Here is a 25,806-nt window from a genome sequence, read left to right as displayed (position 1 = left end):
GCCTTTTTCGTTGAATTTATTTTTATTCTTAAACATTTTTTAAAATATTTTATTTATTTGAGAGAAGGAGAGCACAAGCGGGGAGAGGGCCAGAGGGAGAGAGAAAGGGAGAAGCAGACTCCCTGCTAAGCACAGAGCCTGCCCCCCGCCGGGCTCATCCCAGGACCCTGGGATCATGACCTGAGCTGAAATCAGAGGCTAAACCAACTGAGCTGCCCAGGTGCCCCAACTTTGAATTTATTGATTTATTATTATTATTATCATCATCATCATCACTTTGGAAATTCCTCCAAACACTGAAAAGTTTTTTTATAGAATAGTGATAAAATGGTACCCTTTTTCAGTAGAGGTACTAGAATGATCTTACACAAAATGGTTTAAATGGGTAATATCATAAGTAAATAAAAGTAAATAAAAAGAAATAAAATTAGTCATATTTACTTTTTTCCATAAAGATGCATGTTTCTAATTACTATGGCTAATCTATGAATTGCTAGAGTCATCATGACTAATGGCTAGACATCATTCCATCAAGGCATAAAATCTATTTGGATGTAAAACCTGTCACTAAGAATGACAAAAACAGAAATAAGCTGTTCAAGAGCTAAAGGAGTCATATTACATGTATAATATATATTAGACTTATGTGTATAAGTATTAGTGTGTATATATGTGTGTATATATACTTATATGCAAAAGTATACTAATACTTGCATGTAATATATATGTCATATTATATTGATAATGGTAGCAATTTAGCATATGGGAGATATATTTTCCATAATGTTAAAACTGGGTGTTAAGGTCCTGAAATTCATAACTCTAATCAGTACGACAAATACACATTTCTTTAGGCATCAAAGTTTAATCATCGGAATAGAAAAACATAATTTCAGTGATACTTTGCAGAGAATAGTATACTAATAGCCTGGCTGACAAGTGTCCAAAATAATATTCTTTTAAAATTTGAAATAATCAATAAAGTAATATGATTGAAATCACTTACATATCTCACCCATATATATAATTAAGTGATGATGAAAAACACATTTTGTAACTTAATCCTAAGTGTGCAAAAACTTGTAATGAAGCTACTTTTTCTTTATTTGTTTGACCTAAAACCCTTACGCTTCAAATGATGTTATAGAAGAGGGAAATTAGAATGGGAGAAGTTAAAATTCTAGTTTTTAAACATACTTCAAACTCCCGTGTGCAAGAGCTTTAGGGATGGCATTTAAAACCTGAATGTGAGTATCTCATTTTTGCTATTGTGCCAACTAAAAATATTTGTAGCTCCATCTGGAAGATGTAGGAAAGCTGCAGCCATTTGATTTATGAACTCCACAAGTGGAGTGTCTAGGACAGGGGCTTTTAGTCCGCAGTAAAGTCTTTGAATTCATAAACATCTTGCAAAATCCTATTCACATACACAGAAAATGTATTTAAGCAACACTGGTTTGCAGGAAGCGGGGCACACAAAAGCAATTATTGAATAATTAGGGTTCAAATACTCAGAATTGGGCAATGTTGTGTAGTTGTGATCTCTTCTGAGTATTTTCTCATCTGAACTTCCTTTTGTTTGAATTTGCCTGAAATTCTAGGCAAACAGTTAATTTGGCTGAATTGCTTCTTGGAATAGAAAATCTCATGGCCCTAATAACTATTAAGCAAATTCTGGAGCTTAATTCACCATGATTGTTGTGTTTTATGAAGGCACATTTTGCTTCATGGGATGTGCTATTGCCATCAGATAGAAGCCTCAGGCATGTCGAGATGTCAGCAAGGGTTACGAGGCAGCAAGTGAAAAAACCCATTTGTGCAAGTTGAAAGTTATCTTCTGGATGAGGGTATCCATGCGGTCAGCTGGTGGCTGCTTAGTGGCAATATTCTTGGGACATGTTAAATACAAAGTTGGGTGAGGATGGACCATCCAGGGTTGTAAGACAGGGAGTCATTTAGCGGCTAATCAAATAAGCATGTTTTCATGTGTCTGGAATCAGAAGGAAGTCCTACAATTCTGTGGGGAATAGAAGAACGATAGGAGAAAAGAGGGGCTTCATGGAAGTCTGCTCCACCAATTTCGTCTGGTCTTCTGTGTCATTTTGTATGCTTCCTCTTCCCTTTGCATCTTCCAGCAGTTCCATTCTCTATCCTGAATGAAGAGCCACACCAGCACCGGGCCTTGGCTCGGCACCTTTATTAGTTTCAGGAATTTCATTGTCCTTAATTCATCGGCCTTGGAACATTTGGATGGAGTATAGTGATGGTGGGCCCAGAATCTGGGGGAAGGCACATCAAGGCTGCTGCATGGCTTACCCACTCCTTTTCTGTTAAGACCTTGGGCAAGATGCTTAACCTCTCTGAGCCCATTTCTCATCAGTAAATAGAAGACAGCACTAATAGCCATCCCCTAGGGTCACTAAGGGTGGTTAAATGCCCTAAAGCACACAGACATTTAATTCAGCACTCTGACTCAAAGGATGGCTCAATTAATCACACTGTTTCTTACTCTTCTTCTCACCTCAGAGCTGAAACTGTCTTCCATCTCTTGAGTACCTTCTATCCCACCCTCATACCCTGGCTGAGGTGATTCTCCAAAGTGAACTTGACGGCCTAGCCCTTCCTCCTGCCCTTACAGCAGGCTTTCTCTTCCCGAATAGTCACACTCCTACATCAGTTTCTGCCTTATCTTGGTAACTGGCGCTCAGGTGAGTTCAGATTCCTGGGTAGTCTGTGTGAACCTACTGATGGAGCATCGGTCCAGAAAACCTTGGCTATTTTGGGCAGTGCAGGAGAGAAAGAAGAGGGCCAAGCTGAAAAGACTGGAGCAGGGGAGAATAGATTTTAATGGAGTGAGTGTGGATCAGCTTGTTTAGGCTGCCGTAACACCACCACAGAATGGGTGACTTAAATAACAGAAATGAATTTCCTCACAGTCCTGGAGGCTGGAAGAACAAAATCAAGGTTTGGCAGGGTTTGAGTCCTCTCTTCTTGGCTTGCGGATAGCCGTCTTTTTTCCCGTGTCTTCACATGGTCTTCCTTCGAGTTTGTGTATTAATTTCCTTTTCCTATAAGGACACTGGTTACACTGGATTAGGGCCCACTCACATGACTTCATATAACCTTAATTAACTCTTCAAAGATCCTATCTTCAAATACGGTCACATTCTGAGGTACATATGAATTTTGGGAGGATACAGTTCAGTCCAGAACAGGGAGCATAAAATGGGGGAAGGGAATGGATTGGGGCCATGTTGGAAGAGGCCAAAGCCCTTCATGAAAGGTGATCAAACAAATCCAGCCTGGGGAGAGTCTCTGCAGATGGCTTTGGCAGACAAAATAAGGGAAAAGCCAAGGGTTTCAAGAACTTGCCACAATGGGTTACATGTACGAGACCTACTGACATGGTTTAAACTCCTCTTTCCTGATCTCAACTTCCTGTATGCAAGATCATTTCCCTCTATATTCTCTCTTCTCTTTGAGTGCAATTTTCCCAGCCTCCACCCCAACACGACCCATACTGTTTTTGGCCCTGACTCATCCTGTTCTATTTTGTCCTCCAGTAACCACCGGCCATTTCCAATGTAATCAATATGTTCCCTGTATCTTTCCTGTTTTCTCTTGATTAGCATAAGTGAGCCTAGGAGCCAAATATGCAAAGTATGTAAGGAAAGAAATGAGACTGAAAATCTCCTGCTCCCCCTCCTCCCATTACAAGGGACAGAGCAGATGTCATTTGATATTATTGATAAACAACTGTTTCAACAACTGTTTGTGAATATTTGTGCTGGATGCTGACTTGGTTGATAAATCTTCCCTTGGGAGAGTCTGTCTCTGGATATGATCAAACTTATAACTACTGTAAAAGCTGTTCCCATGTTCAAAGAAAAAACAGCTGTACTTGCTCTTCATTTGACTTCTTAGAAGAGGAAAATCTTAACATTTTAAGTGAAAACAATTTAAGAAGGAAAATAATACTTTGAGTTCAAATAATTGCTTTCTTTGAAAATTTTTATTAAAGCACAAATTATTTTGCCACCAAATGTAAATTGGGGACTTTGAAGTTTATTTTCCTCACCCTATCCTGGTCCCCTCCTCAAAAAAAAAAAAGAAAAAAAAGAAAAAAAAAACTCCCCAAATTCTAGATTTCCATCAGCATTTAAAGAGGCTTCCATTGGGTGTTTCTGCCTGAGTTACTAAGTGGCTGTTCGAAATTTTATATTGACACATCTTGTATTTATTAAGAACTTCTTCTGCTAAATCCTATGCCTCAAAAATGTGCTTTACTTAATGCTTATTTTACTATCCAGTAGAATCTTGGTCAAAAGACTGAACAGAATTTAAAAAAACAATCGAGGCCACTATTGGGCAGTCAATAAATTATGTATTGTTCATATTCTGATACTCATACTCACTGAAAAATTCTGTTATATTGGTGCAATGAATAGAAATTGTAGTGTTTCTAAAAAGTTATATATAGGTTGTGTTTTAAAGTGAACATATCACTTTTTGGTTGTGCAAGATTAAAGAAAATAACATTTCTTATAAGGACATATACAAGCACATTTTACTTGACCTGGCGTTATTTCAGACACATTCAGAAAACACCACCAGTAGCTTTTTATAAGAGGATTCTCCCCTCCCTTAATGGACATCAATATCCTTTAGTTTAACAATATATTTAGATTGAATTTATAATGAATAAATTTATTTGAGATGGTAACAGTGCCCAGTGAATACTAACTTTTGTTAACACAGTGGTTGTTGAAAATGTAGTGAGAAGGCAGTATCTCAGGTTTTGATAAAATACCAAATATCGTAACTCTAGAATTTTAATAATGTTGAGACTGATTATGTTGTTTATATGAGCAATTTGTATGATTTACCTTCTTGACAAAATGGTGCATGAGACTGTCAACATTAATTTGCTCTTTAAAATTACTGTACGTGATTACATTTAGCTACTTAGGTGGTTGGCATAGTATTGTGACTTCTCATATACACTCTGTTTCTCAAAGCACAACTTATTTTATATAATTTTTTATTTCTTTGTAGAAAAATTTGTAAAGGTGAGACAGTATAACCATACTTTTAGGAAGTGAAGGGAGCATATAGTGTTTGAGATTAAAGACACATTGTAACTTAAAAATGTTGAGTCTTTTTTGGTATTTATCTAATTGTGCTATGGTGTGTAGAGAAGACATTACCAGATTCGAGAATATTTGTTGCTTTCTGTAGCCGCTGTTCTGCCTTTCATTCTTTATACATGCTGAATTTTGATTCATATAAATGCTGAAAATTATACACACGCACACACATACACACACACAGCACAATTTCAATAACCAGTAGTTGTAGTAACATATCAAGGATACGTGTTCCCCACAAAATTGTGTTTCTCTCATTGATCGAGGATGAGGCATTTTTTTGTTGTTGTTGATTAGAAATTTTGTTCAATGAATAAATGCATTTTCTTCTAAAAGTTTAAGGCAATAAATGCTTTGGACAGGCAAATTATTTAAATCATTTTATATTTGTGTGTGTGTGTGTGTGTGTGTTTTAAGATTTTATTTATCTGTTTGTCAGAGAGAGAGAGAGCACAAGCAGGGGGAGGGGCAGGCAGAGGGAGAAGCAGGCTCCCTGCTGAACGGAGAGCTGGGGCCAGACTCAATCCCAGGACCCCAGGATCACGACCTGGGCTGAAGGCAGACACTTAATCAACTGAGCCACCCAGGTGTCCTTCATTTTATATCTTTAAGGCAATTTTAGTTTTGAATCTTTCCATTAGGCATCTTTATAACTAGAGTTTACACTCCTCTCTGTTTTGGAAAGATTGGTCTCTCAACCTTTTTCAGCCTCTTCCTCCTGGGCCTGGGGGTGGCAAGAGAGAAAGAAGACACTGACGTCCACTGAGGGGGACCCACCTGTCTGCGGTGTACCCGGAGATGCTGTGATGTCCCAGCAGGGCTGTGCGCCACACGCACGCTAAATTAGGATGGCTTGTCCTTTGATGCCTTTCCTCTAACTTAGCTCTCGTCTTCATTCGTTCACTTCTGCTTGGCTGGAACTGTTAACTAGATCCTTGCTGTCCCCTCCTTGCTTCAGTCGACTTGCCAAACTTCTCCCAATACTCTCTTTCCTTTCTCCAAACCACTTCACAAAACCACGTTTCTATCTCTGTGATTCTTCAAAACTCAGGTCTTTAGAACAAACGTTATTTCTCTAATTTTCATATACTGAATTGGAGTTAATGACAAAAAAGAATGGTTGATCTTATTAGCACCTTTCTTTTCATTTTTTCCCTTTGTGTTAAGGCCCTCCCCCCAAAAGATCCAAAGCACGCATTTACTATCTGTCTTATCCGGCCAAAAACCGATGGCAAATGAAACTACACTTTGCAAGTGTCGAAGGACTGTTCTGCTGCTTGGCATCCTTGTTAGATTCTGGCACTGAACGTGGAAAGTAGAACTGCTAAGACTGATGGAAGACGATGCGATAAAAATCTACGGCCGGAATACCTCCTCCGGATCAGTCGATGAAAGTAATTCACGGAAAGGCCTTCACGGGACAGGCAACAGTCATGCAGTTTCTACTCATGAGGCTTAGGAAAAACACTACAAACACCTTTTAAAACATAAAGATACAAAATAATAATACAGCTAGAGGCATGCCTCTAAGTGTGTGTGTGTGTGTGTGTGTGTGTGTGTGTCACCTGCCATGTTTAAGCTATGTTGGCGCCTTATTATAAGACCTTGCAAACATCCAGATCTTTCGCAGGGAGAAATCCCTCTCCCTGTCCAGCAGTTCCAGACCCGACCAGAACCGTGCAGTCGGAACACACTTTGGCTGATTTTTAAAATCAGTCAAAATTTCTTAAGTATAAAAAGAAAGGAAAGGCTCCACCACATTGTAGTGGTTCCTTTAAGACCTCCCACATGGCTCCCCTGACTGACAGGTCTGACATCCCTCATATTCCCACAGCATTCCAGCTAATTACTTAGAAACAGATAAACCCACCAAAAGCCAACCAGTAAGTAGGAACGTATGTGAGGAGTGATCTCATCCTGGGCTTCTCAAGGAGACAACACAGACATGGAAAAAAAAATAGAAAGAAAGGCAAAAATAGTAATTGGTGGTTTTTATTCCAACCATCTCCCTTCTTTCCTTCCTGCCCCTCTGTTTGGATCGTCAATATTTCACAGTAAATGCACGCTCTATGAAAGACATTAGTGCAAATTCACTGGACAGATATTTGGTTTTATGAAAATGCTAAACTGTATCAGAAACTAGAGCATCAAAATTTTAATAGGCATTAATTACCCTGGAATGATATTTATACTATTGGGAATGACCCTGGAAAGTTAAAAAATCTTAATTATAGGCAATTGTTTAGGGTAAGACTTTTGGACAATGGATTTCAAGACACTTTAACATAGAAGCTTAAAAAATTGCCAACATTTCTCTTTTCTCTGCCTTGTTTAAGAAATTCTTTCCTATTGGGGCGCCTGGGTGGCACAGCGGTTAAGCGTCTGCCTTCGGCTCAGGGCGTGATCCCGGCGTTATGGGATCGAGCCCCACATGGGGCTCCTGCGCTATGAGCCTGCTTCTTCCTCTCCCACTCCCCCTGCTTGTGTTCCCTCTCGCTGGCTGTCTCTGTCGAATAAATAAAGAAAGAATTAAAAAAAAAAAAAGAAATTCTTTCCTATTGAAAGGGGTCATAAAAATATTCTTATATTATCTTAAAATTTTGAGCTGTGCTTTTTCACAGGTATGTATTCATAATCTAGCATTTGTTTTTTGTCTGTGGTGTGAGAGTCTTTTCTTTTATTTTCTTCAGCCAGAAAAGAAATGGTCTCCTCGGCATCACTGCTCCAATGATGTGTTATGCCAAAGCCGTAGGTCATAAGCAATGCGTCCGTGAGCACAGGGCTCTGGTTCTGAGCCCTCCCGCTTGTTATTTATACCCCTGCAGGCCGCTGACCAGAATTCACATTTCAGCACCAGCACTTACTAACAACGTGGTCAGCGGGCTTGCGGTAGCTTTCATGGGTCCTTCAGTGGAAAAAATCATAACTAGATACTCGCTATGGTGTTTACAGGCAATGTGCTGCTGGTGGAACCAAACAGGGGCTGATTTGATGCTTCCTGTCCTCTGAAGAAAAGATGCACTTGGAGATGCCTCGGTGGCTCAGTCTATTAAGCGTCTGCCTTTGGCTTAGGTCATGATCCCAGAGTCCCGGGATCGAGTCCCGCGTCTGGCTGCTTGCTCATTGGGGAACCTGCTTCTCCCTCCGCCTGCAGGTCGCCCTGCTTGTGCTCTCTCTCTCTCTGTTAAATAAAAATCTTTTAAAAAGTAATGCATCCTTTAAGACTCCATTAGGGCATTTGACATTAACCGTTGAGGCACCGGACGGAACTTCAGCTCTGAAAGGAAAGGCTCCCAGGATGCTCCGCACATTCTGTCAGCTCAGTTACAACGATGCTGTATACTCCTAGTATCTTCTTCCCCAAGATTATATTCAAATTTCCCCACCTGTTCCCTGAATGTCTCTTCTAGCTGTTTTATTTTTTATATTTTGATTATGATTGTCTATCTCTGTCCTTATACATATCAAACAGTTTCTCTCCTTTTTGGAGGCCAAAGTGAATTTGCTATGCTCTTACCTGTCAGAGCTTATATCTGAGACTACATCTCTCATTTTTAGGTTGCCATCTGCAAACTGAACAAATACGCATTTGTACCAGTGAAAACAACGCTCTCGTTAAAACAGAACTCTCTGTCCCTACAGGCCAAAAATAAAAAATCTACACAACTGAGATCTATTTCTGTTTTAAAAAATTCATCAGAGTAATTAGTCTTCTAATATTTGTGGTCATTTTACTTGTTTAAAGTTTCATGAATTTTATGTTTGCATACTTCTTTCCAAGTGTGTGGTATCTGGATACGTCCAGAGATTATACAATAAAAAAATTGTCCTGAGTGGCCCATTTGCTGACTATATTTGCCATATAGTATATCCACAGATATACTATAATATATAGAAAAAAAAGGTCAGGAAATAAGATATATAATTAGTCTCTATCCTAATAATAGTCTTTGGCTAATTTTGATCCATTTGCTAACCTGATTAAGAGCTTAAGGTAATTACTTATTCTGTGTTGTTTTGGGGATGGTTACTTACCTCCTCTGGATAGCAGTTTCCTTGTCTCTCAAATGGTGACAATAGTGACTTTGTAGGGTCCCTATGAGGATTAAACAAGGTAATTTGTAGGGAATTTAGCAGTACCAGAATTGCCATATAAGCGATGGTTAAAATGGAAGGTAGTAGTAGTAGTAATAGTATAGTGTTCCATTTTGCTACAAATATTAGGATTTGAAATATTTGTGTATTATGTTCTTATATACTTGCACCAGGTGTTTATTTAATAAGATGTAGAAGTGTCATAGGTACGTCTTGATAGCTTTAATTATTAAACATTAGAGACCAATATCTGTTGATCATATTTATCTACCAAGTGTATTGAGTTACTAATCATGATGTTGACTTTTTAAAGAGAACAAATTGCTCATAGAATGGTTAGACTTTTAATAACTGAAGTTGATGGAAAAATTTCATACAATAGGTAAGAACAGAATGGGGCTGGAAGGGGGAAGTTTGGAGAGAAAATCATGTTCTGTTTGTTCCTTCCTGACTTCAGCTCATTAAGTGAATTGAGTACAATCGTATCCCATAAAATATAATATTAATTTAATTTCTGAAAAATATGCAGTGAGGATTCAATGTATTCTTAAATACTAATTAAGGAAATAAATTTGCATCTTTTATAGCTGCAACAATAACACTACGCTTGCCGATCTTGCAGAAAGCAAGTATGAGGCTTTTTCAAGTTTACTTTATGCCTTGAAATCTATACCCTTTCCTCTGAAGTAGGACTCATGTATCATCTTGTAACAGGGCACACTGGGTTAGAATCAGAAGAAAGGAAGAAGATACACTTACTTAGGGACACATGTTTCAATGAGACTAGACGGCGATCCAGAATTTCTTTAAAGTTTCAAAGAAATATGATTTTTTTTCGTAAAGATACTTGGGAAGCATGGAAAGATAGAAACATGTCAGAAGATGTAGAATGATTCTAGACCACAGGCCTCGTAAAATTGGGATCATCCCAATTTGGCATTCAATAGTGGCTCTAGTGACTTGGTCATTTCGTCTTCCTTGCTGAAGAGGGCACTGGTAGCCCTCTGCCACTGTCCTTTCAGCCTCTGTGTGGACCTTATATTTATACTCCCCATAATGAGGGACTTTGAAAGAGAAAGAGTGGAGCACAAAGAGAAGCAAGCAATTTATGTGGCAGAGGCCAGAAAATTCCAGTAAGATTTTACATTATCTTTTCCCACTCTGAAAAAGCAAAAAACAGAGACGAAACTTTGATCGGAAAGAATAAATTTAAAGGTAAAATTGCCTGGCAAATAGTCAAATAGGATTCTACATCCACTTCTTCTACTCAGAAAGATAGGAAAGGACAAACTTCAAGGTAGGATTGAATGACGAAAATTAAGTCCTTACTGCCACAGACTGAGAAGCTGAGAATAACTAAGTTACCACAAACATATGGTTGGAAATGAAGCAAGAGAAAGATGGGGGAGAAAAGGGGTAGAAAAGTTATGAGCAATGTCTGAAGGAAAGAAATAGCCAGATGTCATTCATTTTAATAAATGTTCAGTGTCTTCAATCCACATCAAATAAATTCCTAATATTTTTTTGGTGAATAGAAATATACAAATTAAAACGTAAGTCCTTCCTTGCCAATTTGGACGGCTTCTCCTACAGCTATGAGAAAACTTACCATAACTTAAATTTTATATATTGTCCTTGAAGACAGTTTTCTAAAGAGTTTTCAACACTGACCTCTACAAATGCCCTTCAGCAGTTTTTTTTTTCTTCTTCTTTTTTTAATGAGAAAAACCATGTTGTTGTCCATGCTCAAACCACTTTCTAATGTTCTTTAACCTTCTGCCATTTGGACTTGCCTCTCCAAAGAGAGATATTGCAGTAAGTGGCCCATTACCATTACATAGAGGAAGAGCCTCATTTTTTTTCCCATAACCACTGGAGCTCTTGTTAGACATCCCTGGAGTTTGTACTGATAGAACGACCATGAAGCTCTTCAGCAAATGGCAACTCCAAACCAGTGCCTGTCGCAACCCTCAATCATCCAACCCCAGCTCACAGCAGACATTGTTTACACAGTGGTAATCAACAGGGTAAATTTAGAATATCCTAGAATAAATTATGATAAATTTCCTGCTGTAGGATGATAACTTAATGGAGCCGACAGCGACTATGTCCTTAAGAAGAGAGTGAATTGATGCCCACTCTCTTCAGTGGACAATTAGGAGAGAACTCTTTGCAGTTGTAAAATTTGAATTTGATTATTTTAAAATAATTTGCAAACACTTCTTTTTTTTTCTTTTATTCCAAGTTCATGTTGTAAAAGTTAAGGATACTTGTGGGTCTTTTGTAGGTCAAGGAATAAACTGTTTACAACAAAAGAGCAACAGGGTCTCGCTGGGAAGATGATCCTCTCTGGTTTCTTCCTCCCACCAGTGTGACCTACTGATCTCCAGGAAGAATCCCAAAGAGTGTGCCAGATATGCAATTCGTAAGCAGTCTTTTATTCTCTATAGTTAGGGTGACTGGCTAATATCTCTTTGAATCTATCAAAGCAATTTTTTTTTATGTCCTCCTTCTTGGAATTTTATTTCCACATGTGAGACTGAGTAGCCTGTATGGAATTCATAGTTCACCTTTGACTTCAAAATCTGCACCAGCAGCCCCTAGTGAACAAAATAGCAGCCAGCGGATAGATCTAGTTTATTTCCGTTCCATCCGTCTGTGACCCTTTTCAGTTCCCATCGTTTCAGCTTAACAATTTCATTTTTCACTCTAATGTCTTTATCCATTTGGACAGAGATTACATTTCCCAACATGGACATTGTCTCCAGCTGAGAGGTTTGTTTGTTCTTCTTTTCTTTTCTTTTCTTTTCTTTTCTTTTCTTTTCTTTCTTTCTTTTTTTTTTTTTAAGATGGAGATCACGGAACAATGTTTTTCTTATTTTCAGTTCTTGGTAGCCCAAATTCTGGTCGTTGGAACAGAAGCTGAAGGGGGTAAAGTCAATATTAATTAAACATATCTTTAGTGATAACACATTCATTCGTCTACTTTGGAATTAGTGCCCTTGGTGTTTCCTCCACGAGCTCCATGAAATACAGCTGTTTCTTTTGGTGAGTGGGGCAGAAGTTTAGCACAGTGGTTAGACAATTTGACTCTGGACTCGGGCAGAACTATGTTTTCATATTTACTCTACCATTGCGTGGTCTTGGTTGAGTTACTTAACATCGCTAAACCACGTCTATAGAAGGGGATTAATAACACTGACTTACAGAAATACTTGAAATGTAAATGAGAGTAATAAATCTAAAGAATTTAGTGGTTCCTGTTAGACTGGCCATCATCAAAAAGACAAGAGATAACCAATACTGGTGAAGACGTGGAGGAAAGGGAACCCTCATGCACTGTTGGTGGCACTGTGAACTGGTACAGCAACTATGGAAAGCAATATGGAGGTTCCTCAAAAAATTAAACGTTGAACTACCATATGATCCAAAATTCCACCTCTGGGAATGTATCCAAAGGAAGCTAAAACACTAAGTCAAAAACATCTGCACCCTCATGTTTATAGAACATTATTTACAACAGCCAAGACACGGGGACAATGAAAGTGGCCATCAATAAATGAAGAGATAAAGAAGTTGTGGTAGATAGACACGGTGGACTATTACTCAGTCATCAAAAATGGGAAACATAACATAAGCAGCAATGTAAATGGATCTTGAGGGCATGATACTAAGTGAAATAAGTCAGACAGAGAAAGACAAATAATGTATAATCTTGCTTATATGTAGAATTAAAAAAAAAAAACCCTCCTCCAATAAGAAACATAAACAAGACCCCAAACTTACAAGAAACAGAGATCAGATTTGTGGTTACCAGAGACGGAGGTTGCAGGGAAAGAAAAGTGGAGGAAGGTTGTCAAAAGTACAAACTTCCAGTGATAAGATGAATAAGTACTAGGGATGTCGTGTCCAACATGATGAAAGTATTAAGACAGTAGATCCTACGAGTTCTCATCACAAGAAAAAAATTTTATTTTTTTTCTTTTTCTTTTCATTGTGTCTATGAGATGATGGACGCTAACAAAACTTGGAACAGTAATCTTTTCACAATATATGTAAGTCACATCTTTATGCCGTGCACCTTAAACTTATATAGTGATGTATGTCAATTATATCTTCATAAGACTGGAAAAAATTAAAAAGAAAAAGAATTTGGTGGTTAACGAGCACTCAATGAGTTTTTCTTTTGTTTTGTTTTGTTTCGTTTTGTTTTGAGCAGCAAGGTAAGGTTTATTGGACGGTAGCAAAGTGATAGTACAAAGCTCCGAAGGAGGAAGGGGACCCGAGAGCGTTGCCAAGCACTTAATAAGTATTAAACATATGACTAGTTTTCTAATCCACAATGGCCATGTTTCTCTAAGTTACGCATGGCTCCTTAAATCGTTTCCAATAATTGCAAGCTGGTTATAAGAAAAATTTGGTATATAACATGGGCAAAATGTACAAGACGGTACATGTGAAAGTGCTTTGCAAACCATAAAGCACTATATGAATATTATGATAATCATGAGAACACATTTAGGTTTTCTTACCAGAAGATAATGATAACAGGCCCTCTAGAAGTGCGCATGATGAAGTGTGGCGCCAATATAGGTCATAGGAGTACTGGTAATATTGGAATGGAAGTGGCAAAACAATCCCAGAAGGAAAATGAATTTAGGCCAATGTTTCAGGCTTGCTTTTGGTTGCAAATGACAGACATCTGACTCACACTGACTCTGTGTGGCTCTGACTCACCAGAACTGGGTCAAATACTCACTCATGGTGGTCAAATCAGCTCCATGAGACTGTGACTAGAAAAACGATCTCTTTGTAGATTGGGATTAGAAGATCAATGTATTTCCAAGTAGTACTGGAATGATTTTATTGAAAAAAAAAAAAAAAGGAATGGAAGGTCTACCAAGGATGTCACTGAGGAACCCTCCCATCTCACAGAGAGGCCTTCATGTCCACAGTGGTGGCATCAATAGCAAAACATCTGCGTGGCTCCAAATATTCTTCCTTATCTTGTGAAATGGTGTAAGATTGTATTCAGATCTGACAAGCCCACTTGCTGTATTATGATGTTTTGTTTAGTGAAAAACTGATGATGGAAATTTTTCAGGGTACACACTGTTCAGCAACTGAATAAATATACTGAGATAGTTGGTACATCAAGAGTTGCTAATACAGGGGCGCCTGGGTGGCTCAGTCGTTAAGCATCTGCCTGCGGCTCAGGGCGTGATCCCGGAGTTCTGGGATCGAGCCCCACATCAGGCTCTTTTGCTGGGAGCCTCCTTCTTCCTCTCCCACTCCCCCTGCTTGTGTTCCCTCTCTTGCTGGCTGTCTCTCTCTCTGTCAAATAAATAAAATCTTAAAAAAAAAAAAAAAAGAGTTGCTAATACAGTGAATTTCAAATGCACTTTATATGAAAAGATGTAACTTCTAATTAATGAAAAATCATTGTGAAAATGGATATTTCTTTCTTCAATACAATATATATGTTCAAATTTGTGGGTCAGAAAGGTAATTGAATGCAAAGTATTTTATATAGAGAGCTTCAATCAGTGGAAGCATGATAAATATTTGTTGATTCTGTTGTTCCTTTCTGCCAAGTACCATTACTTCATCAATTCATAGGATAATTACCATCTCTGTATAAATTGCACTCCTACATTTAGCTTGCTTTCCACATATCCTATATACATGGAATGATGTATCTTATTGAACTGAATTTCAACTGCATACTCACATTGAATTTTAACATAATGCCTCGAATTTACTTTCTCATTGTTCTACTCTTTTGCTGAGGCCATTTTCTCTATTATGTACATTTGATATATTTACTACAGCTTTTAGAAACATCAAAATATCATTTCTTGAAAAGATTCTGATTGGAAGCCATTTCTCTGTGAGGTGGTATTGGCAAATAAAACATGGTCTCCATCAAAGCATAAGAGCTGTGGTGCTATTTGCTGGGAAGTCCACATCTTAGAAAGTATGGTGCCTATCACAAATGGTTCTTAATATTTGGGGGATCATAGAACCTTTTGAGAATCTATGAAAGCTACAAATCCTTCACCTTAGAACGATCCACATGCACACACCTTTGCAAGTATCTGCTTAGGATCTGGGACCTCATGAAACTATTCACGGAATACTCTGAGGAGTCCTTAGATTTGAAAGGGCTTTGAGCCAATCTCGGATTTACCACCATACTTTGGAGAAAGTCTCTGAGAACTTCACAACCCCAGGAAATTTCACAGTTCTGGTCTAACTCTTTCTTTCTTTCTTTCTTTCTTTCTTTCTTTCTTTCTTTCTTTCTTTCTTTCTCTCTTTCTTTCATCATTCATTCATTCATTCATTCATTCATTCATTCATTCATTCTGCAAGTTAAATGAATAATACCACTGCGAAAAGCACTGTAGTAGAGCATTGCATGTTCAGGGAAAGTCATTCATTTAATAACAGCATTCATTATATGCCATACACTGTCAAAAAATTCAGGATGTCATGGTTTGGAGAGCCAAATGAATATCAGGCTTCCCTAGGAAATAAGACAGAAGGAAAAGAAGAAAATATAGCGAATGTCTACAAGCTACCAGACACTCTACTAAGTATCTTACCTACATTTTCCCTTTTGCTCCTACTGTTGTAGGGAGGTTATTATTATTTTCACCATTTAATCCAGGAGTAAATCAAATTCAATGGAGGCTCAGTAATTTGCTCAAGGTCTGACGTGGCAGGGCCAGAATGCTAATCCAACCCCAGGACACTCTGCGGCCTCCCCAGGGTAACATAAATTTGGGTTTATTCAAATGATAGCGCCAAGTCAAAAATCTGTGCCCAGTTTTATAGCAGGTAGCCATTTTATATATTTTTAAAAAGATTAAATATATTCTGGAGAGGCAGCATGGCCAAAAGCAAAGTACACTGATCCAACACTCCAGGTACTGCGAACAGAGTTCCACTTTCGTCGCCGACTATGTGACCTTGAAGTAGTTGAACCTCTGAGGGCTTGAATTTATGAATCTATAAATCGGGGTTGAACTAGGTGATCTTTCAGAGTTTTTGAACTTGAAATTTTTGTGATGGATCCACTCTGATTATCAAGCTGTGACAAAGTTCAGTAATTTGAAGACTGATTACGTTATATCTGTGCCCACACATTTTTCTCAACCTAATTAATTAAAAATCAGGCTCTCACACCACTTTATTCTGACCCTCAGCACAAAAATACCTTCCTCAAAATCTAATTTCACCCTCCACTCTATGGCTTTATACCACTAATACCCCTCACCACCCACATAGTACAGTTAAATATACTTAAAGCCCACATGGAGTGGCTCTGCCTTTCTCTATTGAGGTATCTCTCCTTTTTTGTCTTCCGTCCTGCACGACCTTCAAGACCCAACTAATATGCTTCCTTTTCTATGAAGCCATTTTTTAAAAAGATTTTATTTATTTATTTTAGAGTGAGAGCAAGTGTAGGAGCAGAGGGAGAGGGACAGACTCTGCGCTGAGCACAGAGCCTGATGGGGGCTCTCCATCCCAGGACCCTGTGATCATGACCTGAGCCGGAATCAAGAATCAGGTGCTTATCTGTCTGAGCCACCCAGATGCCCCTCTATGAAGCCATTCTTGATTTCCACCAGCTAGAGTGGTGGTGTCTCCCTGCCTGGGGATTCTCTTAGCTTTTTACCTCTCATGTAACAACTCTCATCTTTACCTCGTGCTGTAGTTATTGGTGCTCTTTCTTGTTTGTTTTCTAGAGTGTAAACTTAAGGGTAATGCCATTAGGATAAGGTCTGGCACTTCAAGGAGAGTCAATAAATATGATTTCTCCTCCTCACACTTTTCCACACACCTCTTCCCATCTCTCAGACAGAAAGAACACAGTAGCTTTTGTTTTGTTTTGTTTTTGAATGGTTGGTGTCAGTCAAACCCCGGATGGAAGCAAGCGCAGTTCTAGACTCCCGCCTCTATGCCTGCTGCCCTTCCCTCCTGCGCTGATTCCCCTACTCACTCCTCGGGTCCCTGTCCAAATGGCTCTTCAAGATCAGCCTAGATCCCGACTCCCTGCACCAAATGCTTATTCCCACTGCCATCTTCCCTTCCCCTGAACTCTCTCTGCAAATGTGGTCTCTTTTAGTGAATTGACATTTAACGTTTGCTTTGCTTTTTGGAAAGTTTTCAAAAATTTCCTCTAGTCTCCATACATTTAGGCCATGAGACCTGCCTTCTTCCTCTTGTACGTCTTAATACATTTTCATATATAATTAGTCAAAATTAGTTAATGTAGAATATTTTAGTAATGCCTTTGAGCCTACTGGGGTACAGCTTATTATTTTGAGGTAACTTGCTGGTCTCCTAAAATAGTTATTAAAGCTCCCCAAACCTACTGGGCTTCTCTTTGCACATAAAACATTTGTGGGGCGCCTGGGTGGCTCAGTCGGTTCAGCTCAGGTCATGATCTCAGGGTCCTGGGATTGAGCCCCACTGGCATCGGGCTCTCTGCTCAGCGGTGAGTCTGCTTCTCCCTCTGTGATCTCTCTCGCTCTCAAATAATTAAATAAAATCCTTTTTAAAAAAAGCATTTGTAATTTCATATTTGCTTCATTTCAATTTCATTTCCCCTCATTTATTGAATCCCTACATATGAGGCCCTGGGAGCTAAAACTGCTGTCTAATAGGAGAAACCAACATGAATTACCATTACCTGGGCTCCACTCTCGCTACTTTTCCGGAGCTAGGTACTTTCCAGAAATGTGGTTGATTTTATTTCTATCATGACACAAGGTTGAACACCATGAAGCTAGGACTTCCCCACCTGATTCTAAATCTGCTCGGAGGCTCCGTCCCCCTCTAACAGTAGGATAACCAAGGTTATAAAAAGCAGATAGCCTTTCAGATTTCCTTCATCCCTAATTTGGATTTGGCCTCATTCTCCTTCTAGGAGCTCATTCCCAATGGGTTTTCAAGACAGAAAATACTAACTTTGAAAGAAATGATGAAAGAGAAGTATCTTCCTATAGGGTCTAGGAGACTGGGGACGTAGAGGTGACATTTCAAAGTCAGCATTTGCGTGGGTATGTGTGTAGACAAGATTGGCAAAATGTTAAGAAAAATTTGGAAAAAAACTGTTTTGTTACTAAATAAAATGGAGAAAATACAATTTCTAGACATAATTATGAAGCTTAATTATTACCAGAAAATCCTAGCTGCAGTATCTTATTTAGGCCTCTAGAAGTATACTGGCTTGCATTTTCCTTTTTACATGAAGAATTAGCATTAGTTCAATGTTCTTCCTCTTTCATCTTTTGGTAAAACTTTTTTTCATTTCTCTGTTCTATTTTCACACATATACCTTTTTGAAAATATCAACCAGTCTGTCTTATTTCAATCAATGCATTGGTAATACAGGCTTTGGTAATAGTGGCCAAAGGAGAAATGATTCAGACTCGATTTTGTGAGTAATTGATAATTTAGGAAGATCATAAGCTCTCGAGACCATGCGTTCCTTATAAAAATATGAAATGACAAAATTTACAACTTATGTTATTGCAGGTGTCTCAAGAAAATAAACCACCACCACATTTTAAATTTTCAAAGACTCGCATTCTAGTGTGGTGTAATTTAGAGAGTAAAATTTTTATTTGAAACTAATGCATGAGTGCGTGTCTATATATCCACACACACACTAAACTTTACTATTGCAATTTCTTTTCACATTCCATAGTACTCTCCACACTAAGAAAAAAAATATAAATGGAGTAACCATGTATGTGAGGGAGAACTTTACAAGCACTAAGTCTTCCACTGTTGAAACCTTGCCAAAGCCAAACTGTGCATTTTATGTTCAAAGAAGGAGTGGTTATCACTTGCATACACCACTCAGGCTCGCCTCCTACCAGATAAAATTAATGGCTAAAATACTCAACTTGACTTTAAAACAAAACCTTAAAGGCTGAAACCTGATTTTTATCAGGCCCTTATAACAGAAAATAACATCTCAATGCCAACTGCAGATATCTATTCATAAAAGAAGGGAGTTGCACTTTGACAATCGTATTGCAAACCAATAAAACGCCAATTTAAACCACTCCTCAGACAATGTAATCTTCATTACTGCATTATGCTCATGACATGAAAGGGAGGAAAATATGTGACTATTCAACTGTGTGTTGGATTGGCTCATTAGGTTATAGTTCAGTTGGGCCATATCTCTAGGAACTTTTCACTAGAATGTTTTCATTGCACTGCTGAAGGTAGTTTCTTATTTCAGTGAACTGCTGGACATTTCGGTGGGGAACTGAAGTCGTTTCTCCGGTAATACAACAAACGACTCGTTTTCTAAAATTAGAACCTAATTATCAAGTGGAAAAAAACCTTGACCACATAAACTGTGTTCTTCAAATTAGATTCTTTTATACGAAGCAAATTTAAAAAGTGAAGAAAGTCCGTAGTAATAGGTCAAAACAATATCAATGGAAAAAGCTGGACAGCTATGAATACTTTTTGCCTTATCAGGGGTTATACCTTTTAAATGCTTATGCTAATCCCAAAATAATAATGAAATCAATTTTGAAAGCAAATGCATGTCATTATATATACACAAATCATTGTCTTCGTATTATTTTTTTAATGAGTGACTTTCTTAATATTTTCATATATAGACTAGCTAATGACAATGAATTGACTTTAAAAAAGAAAGATAGACTAAGAAATGCTTTGATCGAAAGTGTCGTAGTTACTTTTTCCCTTTCAAAGAGACTGTTCCGGACGGCACAACTGTTGTCCTGTTCAAACCCAGGTCCTTTACAGAGTTAGACACTAGGTGGCAGTACAAACCCCCCAAACTGGACACACCGTTGCCTTTGTCTATTACCCTTAAGTTTGAAATCCAGTCTTTGATTGATTTTGAGTTTCACATAAAAATTAGGAACAGAAAAACAGCAATATTTTCATTACTATCACCATATGTTTCTTTGCTTTTGATGAAGAATTTCAGATGAACCAAAATATTTCATGTGTATATGACACAGGATTTGGAAAATAACTTGAGTACATTTATTAATTTAGTTGCCATGTATATATTTATCAATAAAAGCATTGAAGATGATACAAGCCTAGAAAATTATTAATATAAGATCTGCACTTTTACGTACATAACTGTGTGTGAGACATAAAATTCAGTTATAAAATATTTTCCTATTAATCATTTGGATATAAGTCTACCACGGTATTCCTGATAAAGTGAACATTTTCTTTCAAAGGGAATAACAAGCAGTAAGCTTGTTGCCAATAAAGATGTGCCAATATGTTACTTAAAATATATTAACTCTGAGGAAGAGAATTATTGTGATAAGGAAAGTAAATTTAATATAATAGTAGTAATATTAATAAAACTGCTATAAGAATATGTTCAAATTCTTGTGTAACAAGAAAGGGCGGTGTGTTTGAAGAGTGAGGTCCCAATTAAAATCAATATTTATTTTATTGGCTCGTTCGAGAGCATCTTCGCCGGCACATTTACCTTGTCCTACATAACCTGGGCTGACTACCAATTCAATCTGGGATTCAGTTCAACACGCTGAACTTAATGTATGGGGTCTGTGTGGTTAAACACCTGATTACTTTCAAATCTGCTTCTTGTATTTTTTACCTCGGAGCAGTTGAGGTGAGTTGAATTTGGAAGAAATTTTTCTAGTGATGAGAATATAGAATTTTTTTTAAAAAAAATTAAGTACAAGGCCAGGTTTTTAAGGTGGATTTTCACGATTATCTGCTGTCGGTATTAATTGATGATACCCCAGAGACCGAGTCATTTTGAAACTATGCATTTTCACTTTATCAGACTTCAAATCCATTCCAAATTAAAAGAGTCTGGGGATATGGAACTAAATACGATGTGTTATTCTTGATTAGATCCTAGATCAAAAAAAATAAAGTCTTTAGGACTGTATCTTAGATAATAAATTTCTTGGGTGTGTTATGATATCACAGTTTTGTAGGAGAAGTTCTTGGTCTTAGGTGGATATGTGCTGAAGTATTTAGGGTTGGAGTGTTAACCCTGATGGTGACTAACTTTCAAATAGAGAAGCGTAAAGAAGCATAAATGTAGAGAGTGGAAGAAAAGAAAAGCAAACGAAGCAAGAAATATTTTTAAAAAAGGTGAATCTAAGATATGTTGGCCTTCATTCTGTTCTTTTAACTATGTCTGCAGGTTTGATATTTTTCAAAATAAAAAGTTGGAAAAAATCAACTTCATCTCTGGAAATAAACAATAGAAAATACATAATATCCCTGTTCTTTTCTGCTTGCCTGGAAAGATGATGCCATTTTTCTCTAGATGAACTGTAATCCAGACAGTTTCAGGTTAATATTTGCTTGACTTCTTGTAAATTGCTAAAAATTTTTGTCTTGTGGCTATGATAGGAATGGTACTTGTTTCTTGAATAGCTCGTAGGGATGCACATGGAAAAAAACCCCTGACATTTTTATAAGAAAAGCTAACCTCTTTACTATGCCCACAACTGCCCCAGGCTGAATCACTACGCATTCAGTACACAATATTGCCATCAGAGGCTGAGTCATTCCTGCTGCAAATCGAAACTATGATTCTAAAAATGAATTTTCTAATCCAAACCAGAGCCTCAGCCTCCTTAGTGATGTAGTTTTTACAGTGTTATTAGTCTAAAAAATTTCCTCACAGAATGTATGTTTTTAATGATCTCAATGTCAATAAACAATTTGAAGAAAACAGAATTTGGAAATATGGAATGTGGAATTTTGATGACTATTTTGCTATTGAAAATTTAAACTGGCTTTCTGGGAGGTTACGTGAATGAAGAAAGCTATTGACTGTGTTACAATTTTAGTCAGCAGAACAACCATCAAATGCTGTTTGTTTATATATACTCCACTTTGTTCAAAACATAACTTGAGGCAAACAGAGTAAAGGAGAATATTTAAGATAGGAATAATTTGAAAAAGGAAGTTATATCCATTTGTTAGCACATGTTGGGGCATAAAAAGAAATCTAAGCCCATGTGTCAGGTTTTTAAGAAAGGGCTAAACATTCAGTTTCAGTATCTATTACATGACTTCTGAGTGGACTAATAGAAATTGTGTGTGTGTGTGTGTGTGTGTGTTGTTTTGTTTATTGGAACAGTAGGGTTTGAAGCATACAATTAAAAATAATTGATGTATTTATTTTCATTATACATTTGCTTAGTATACATCCACAAATGTAGTAATTTGTAAATTAAGTTGGCTTATAAACACATCTACGTTTACAGCCATTTAAAGAATATAGAACCTTATCACAGATAAATTACCATTTTTCCATAATAAACTTATTAAGCTGCTTTCCCCAAATCTGGTATTCTTGCATGTATTCTTTCCATGGCTTTTTAAAACTGGTTTTGTAAAAATTCAAGATAGCCCCTCTTTCAAAGTACCACCACATCATTGGATTTCCTGGCGCTCTAAATCACTTTCTGAATACGGACAGGGTGTGTCTACTCACCAGCGTTCGGATCTATTTGAAGAAAACATTCTTAGGAGCTAAACATATATATCTATTTTACATATCAGATAGATTATCATGTTACATAGGACGTAAGTGATAAGTTAAAAAGGAGAACAAAACTTCAGGGTAAAACTTTAATAATTTTAAGAACATGCTTTCAATCATATTTAAAAGCTGGCATGAAAGGGAGTAAAAAAAATCTGCAGCATTTAACAAACCATAATGCATATGTTACACCATAACGCTTATTCTTTAAGACATACCCACTATACATAAGGGAGGGTGAGAAAAGAGTAAAAAATATCATATTACTTCTAAGGAGGAAAAAACCCAACAACCCTATTTTATAGTTCACTGTTTGTGAAGCAAAGACAGGAGGCTATGATTTAGACTTTCCTAATGGAAAGACAAAAATCCAAGGACGAGCAGCTAGATTTTGGAGATTCTTCTATCCTTCAACTAACTTCTGGATCTGGACACTACATTGGAGGAGGTGCACCATGTGCTTTGTGCCAATTTTAGGCTGTCCGTGCTCTCTGTGGTGGTCCAAAGAGCACCCCCTCACCCATCATCTCATGGCCGAGTGCTGCTTCCGGCCAGGTTCACTACAAAAGCAAGAGTGGGGGCAAGCGTTGCTCCTTACCCGAGGCCCGTGTACAGCACGGGAAGCACCTTGCAGTCCTCTTGGTGCTCCTCAGTGAGACCGAGCCCTCGCTCCTTAGAGATTTGCTGCAGAAGATGGTCAACTTTAGTTGTTAGGAGACCCGGAGTTAGCTCTGCCCTCTATTCTGATCACAGAGAATCTATTTTCTGCATTTCAAAACCCAGTTCAGTGGAGAGCATGGAGCTATGGAAGCAAAGGCTGGATTCTCCTGATAAAGCCATTTCTTTTTTTCTTTGTGTAGCTATGGCCTAGGGATCTCCAGATGGCCCACCGGGTCGCTCACCCTGTGCTCTGGGTTTCCTACTTACAGAGCAAAAGCAAGACCTCCTACATTCAGAGTGAAAATGAAAGAAAAAGAAGACTTTGAAAAGAGAGTTGGACTTGCTTCCTAAAAGCCTGGACTCTTTTTCAGACTGTTATTTTGAATGGCTCATCAGACTGAAAGACTGACTGCGGGTGAGAGAATTGAAAGGGGTCCTGGGGGAGCGGTCACCTGAGGTGCATTTTTGAGGAGTGTGGTTTGGGGTAGCGCTATGCCCATTTTGGCATTTTATTTTCTCGTTTTTTTGACACTCACCTGGTTTCTAACCATATTCCTTCTGTCAGCCAACGTTTATTGTGCATTTACTATGTGCACATTTATACAACAGTCTGGGTACATGTTTTATAAAGCAGCAATCTCTGACTGTTTCTTCATCCTCTAGACTGCTAAGATGTTCCATATTAAACACCTACTGCAGACCCCCTCCCCAAGGACAAAAATATCTGGATAAATACATCCATTTTAGTTAGGTATGGTACCATAAACCAAAGGAATGATCCAAAAGGTAGAAACTTAAGACATCATGATATCAGAAGTGATCATTATATTTAGCCAAGTCTAAATTCCAGTCTTTTCAGTCAAAATACAAAGTACTTGATGGGGCGCCTGGATGGCTCAGTCGTTAAGCGTCTGCCTTCGGCTCAGGGCGTGGTCCCAGAGTCCTGGAATCGAGCCCCACATCAGGCTCCTCTGCTGGGAGCCTGCTTCTTCCTCTCCCACTCCCCCTGCTTGTGTTCCCTCTCTTGCTGGCTCTCTCTCTCTCTGTCAAATAAATAAATAAATAAATAAATAAGTAAAATCTTTTAAAAAATGCAAAGTACTTGATAGAAAACATAACAAGCTCCTCCCACTTTTTAGTTGTGACCAAGGAAATACAAATCATTAATTACTGAAAGATCTTCAAAAGAGCTTTGCTCTAAATCCCTGATTATTCCTTAGTTAGAGAACTCTCTTCTATCATTGTTATTAATTGGACAGTAAGATAAGTTAGAACATGTCTTAAAGGGGCACCTGGGTGGCTCAGTTGGCTCAGGTCATGATCCCAGGGTCCTGGGATTGAGCCCCATATTGGGTGGTGGTGGTGGGGGGGTCCTTGCTCAGCAGGGAGCCTGCTTTTCCCTCTGTTTGCTGCTCCCTCTGCTTGTGCGCTGGCTCTCTCTGTCAAACGAAATATATATTAAAAAAGAACATGTCTTTAAATTAATACTATTTTCATGCTAGAGGATCTCCAACTCTTTGAAGTGAAGAGCTCCCCCAAAGTTGTGATGGTCTTCATAGAACACCAGGAAATATGACATCATACAAAGTGGAAACTTTTTTCCTAGCAAAAAAAAATCTGACTATATATGAAGCATGCAATTATAGCTTCAACTTATGAGTCCATGGAAACAAATATTCTTATGCTAGTTTTTTGGGGGGTTTTTTTGTTCGTTTGTTTATAGGTAGGTTCCATGCCCAGTGTAGAGCCCAAATCGGGGCTTGATCTCATGACCTAAGATCAAAACCTGAGTTGAAATCAAGTCAGACACTCAGACTGAGCCACCCAGGCGCCCCTCTTATGCTAGGTTTTTAAGTTACTGTTTTTGTGCTGGCTATTTACTTTGTCCTTTGCCCGCAGTTGCCAGCAGACATAAGTTGTATGTTCTAAAAGTTTAAGAAAAATTTATGTGAATAAAATTTGAAATTGGAAACATCTGTGAAATATGTCTTTCTTGAGAAATGGGGGGAAAAAAGCTGCTGGTATTTTATCAGTAGGAAACTTGTCACCCTTGGGATGCCAGGGTCCGTCAGTGGCTTTCGTGAGAACTACTCACCTGGCTGGCGTTTAGAACGTGGAAAAGACACAGACGTGAGTATGACAGAGGCTGTTTCTGAATGTATCTTGATCCTTGGTTTTCTTAACATTAATTATTTTGAAGATTTTTTTTTCTTTTTTGCATTGAAAGAAAACAGTAATCGTCTTTCCTGTCACATTTCTCACTGTCTTTTTTATTACTTCACGTCTGCTAAATTTTGTTTTAGGTGTTACTTACTTTGTTTACGTTTTACGACTCTGTTGCTTCAC

At 38.1% G+C, this 25,806-nt stretch overlaps 1 long non-coding RNA gene across 1 annotated transcript; it reads right to left on the bottom strand.

Moving 5' to 3' along the window:
• Positions 1-7,789: 7,789 nt before the first annotated feature.
• Positions 7,790-23,752, bottom strand: LOC130543356 (uncharacterized). The gene is made up of 2 exons (XR_008958675.1): positions 23,399-23,752; positions 7,790-12,164 (listed from the first exon to the last, which is right to left on the bottom strand). It is a non-coding gene; the product is annotated as an uncharacterized LOC130543356 (long non-coding RNA).
• Positions 23,753-25,806: the final 2,054 nt, after the last annotated feature.

Source organism: Ursus arctos, unplaced genomic scaffold, assembly GCF_023065955.2.
Source record: "Ursus arctos isolate Adak ecotype North America unplaced genomic scaffold, UrsArc2.0 scaffold_11, whole genome shotgun sequence".
NCBI lineage: Eukaryota > Metazoa > Chordata > Mammalia > Carnivora > Ursidae > Ursus > Ursus arctos.
This window is presented reverse-complemented; position numbering and strand designations above follow the sequence as displayed.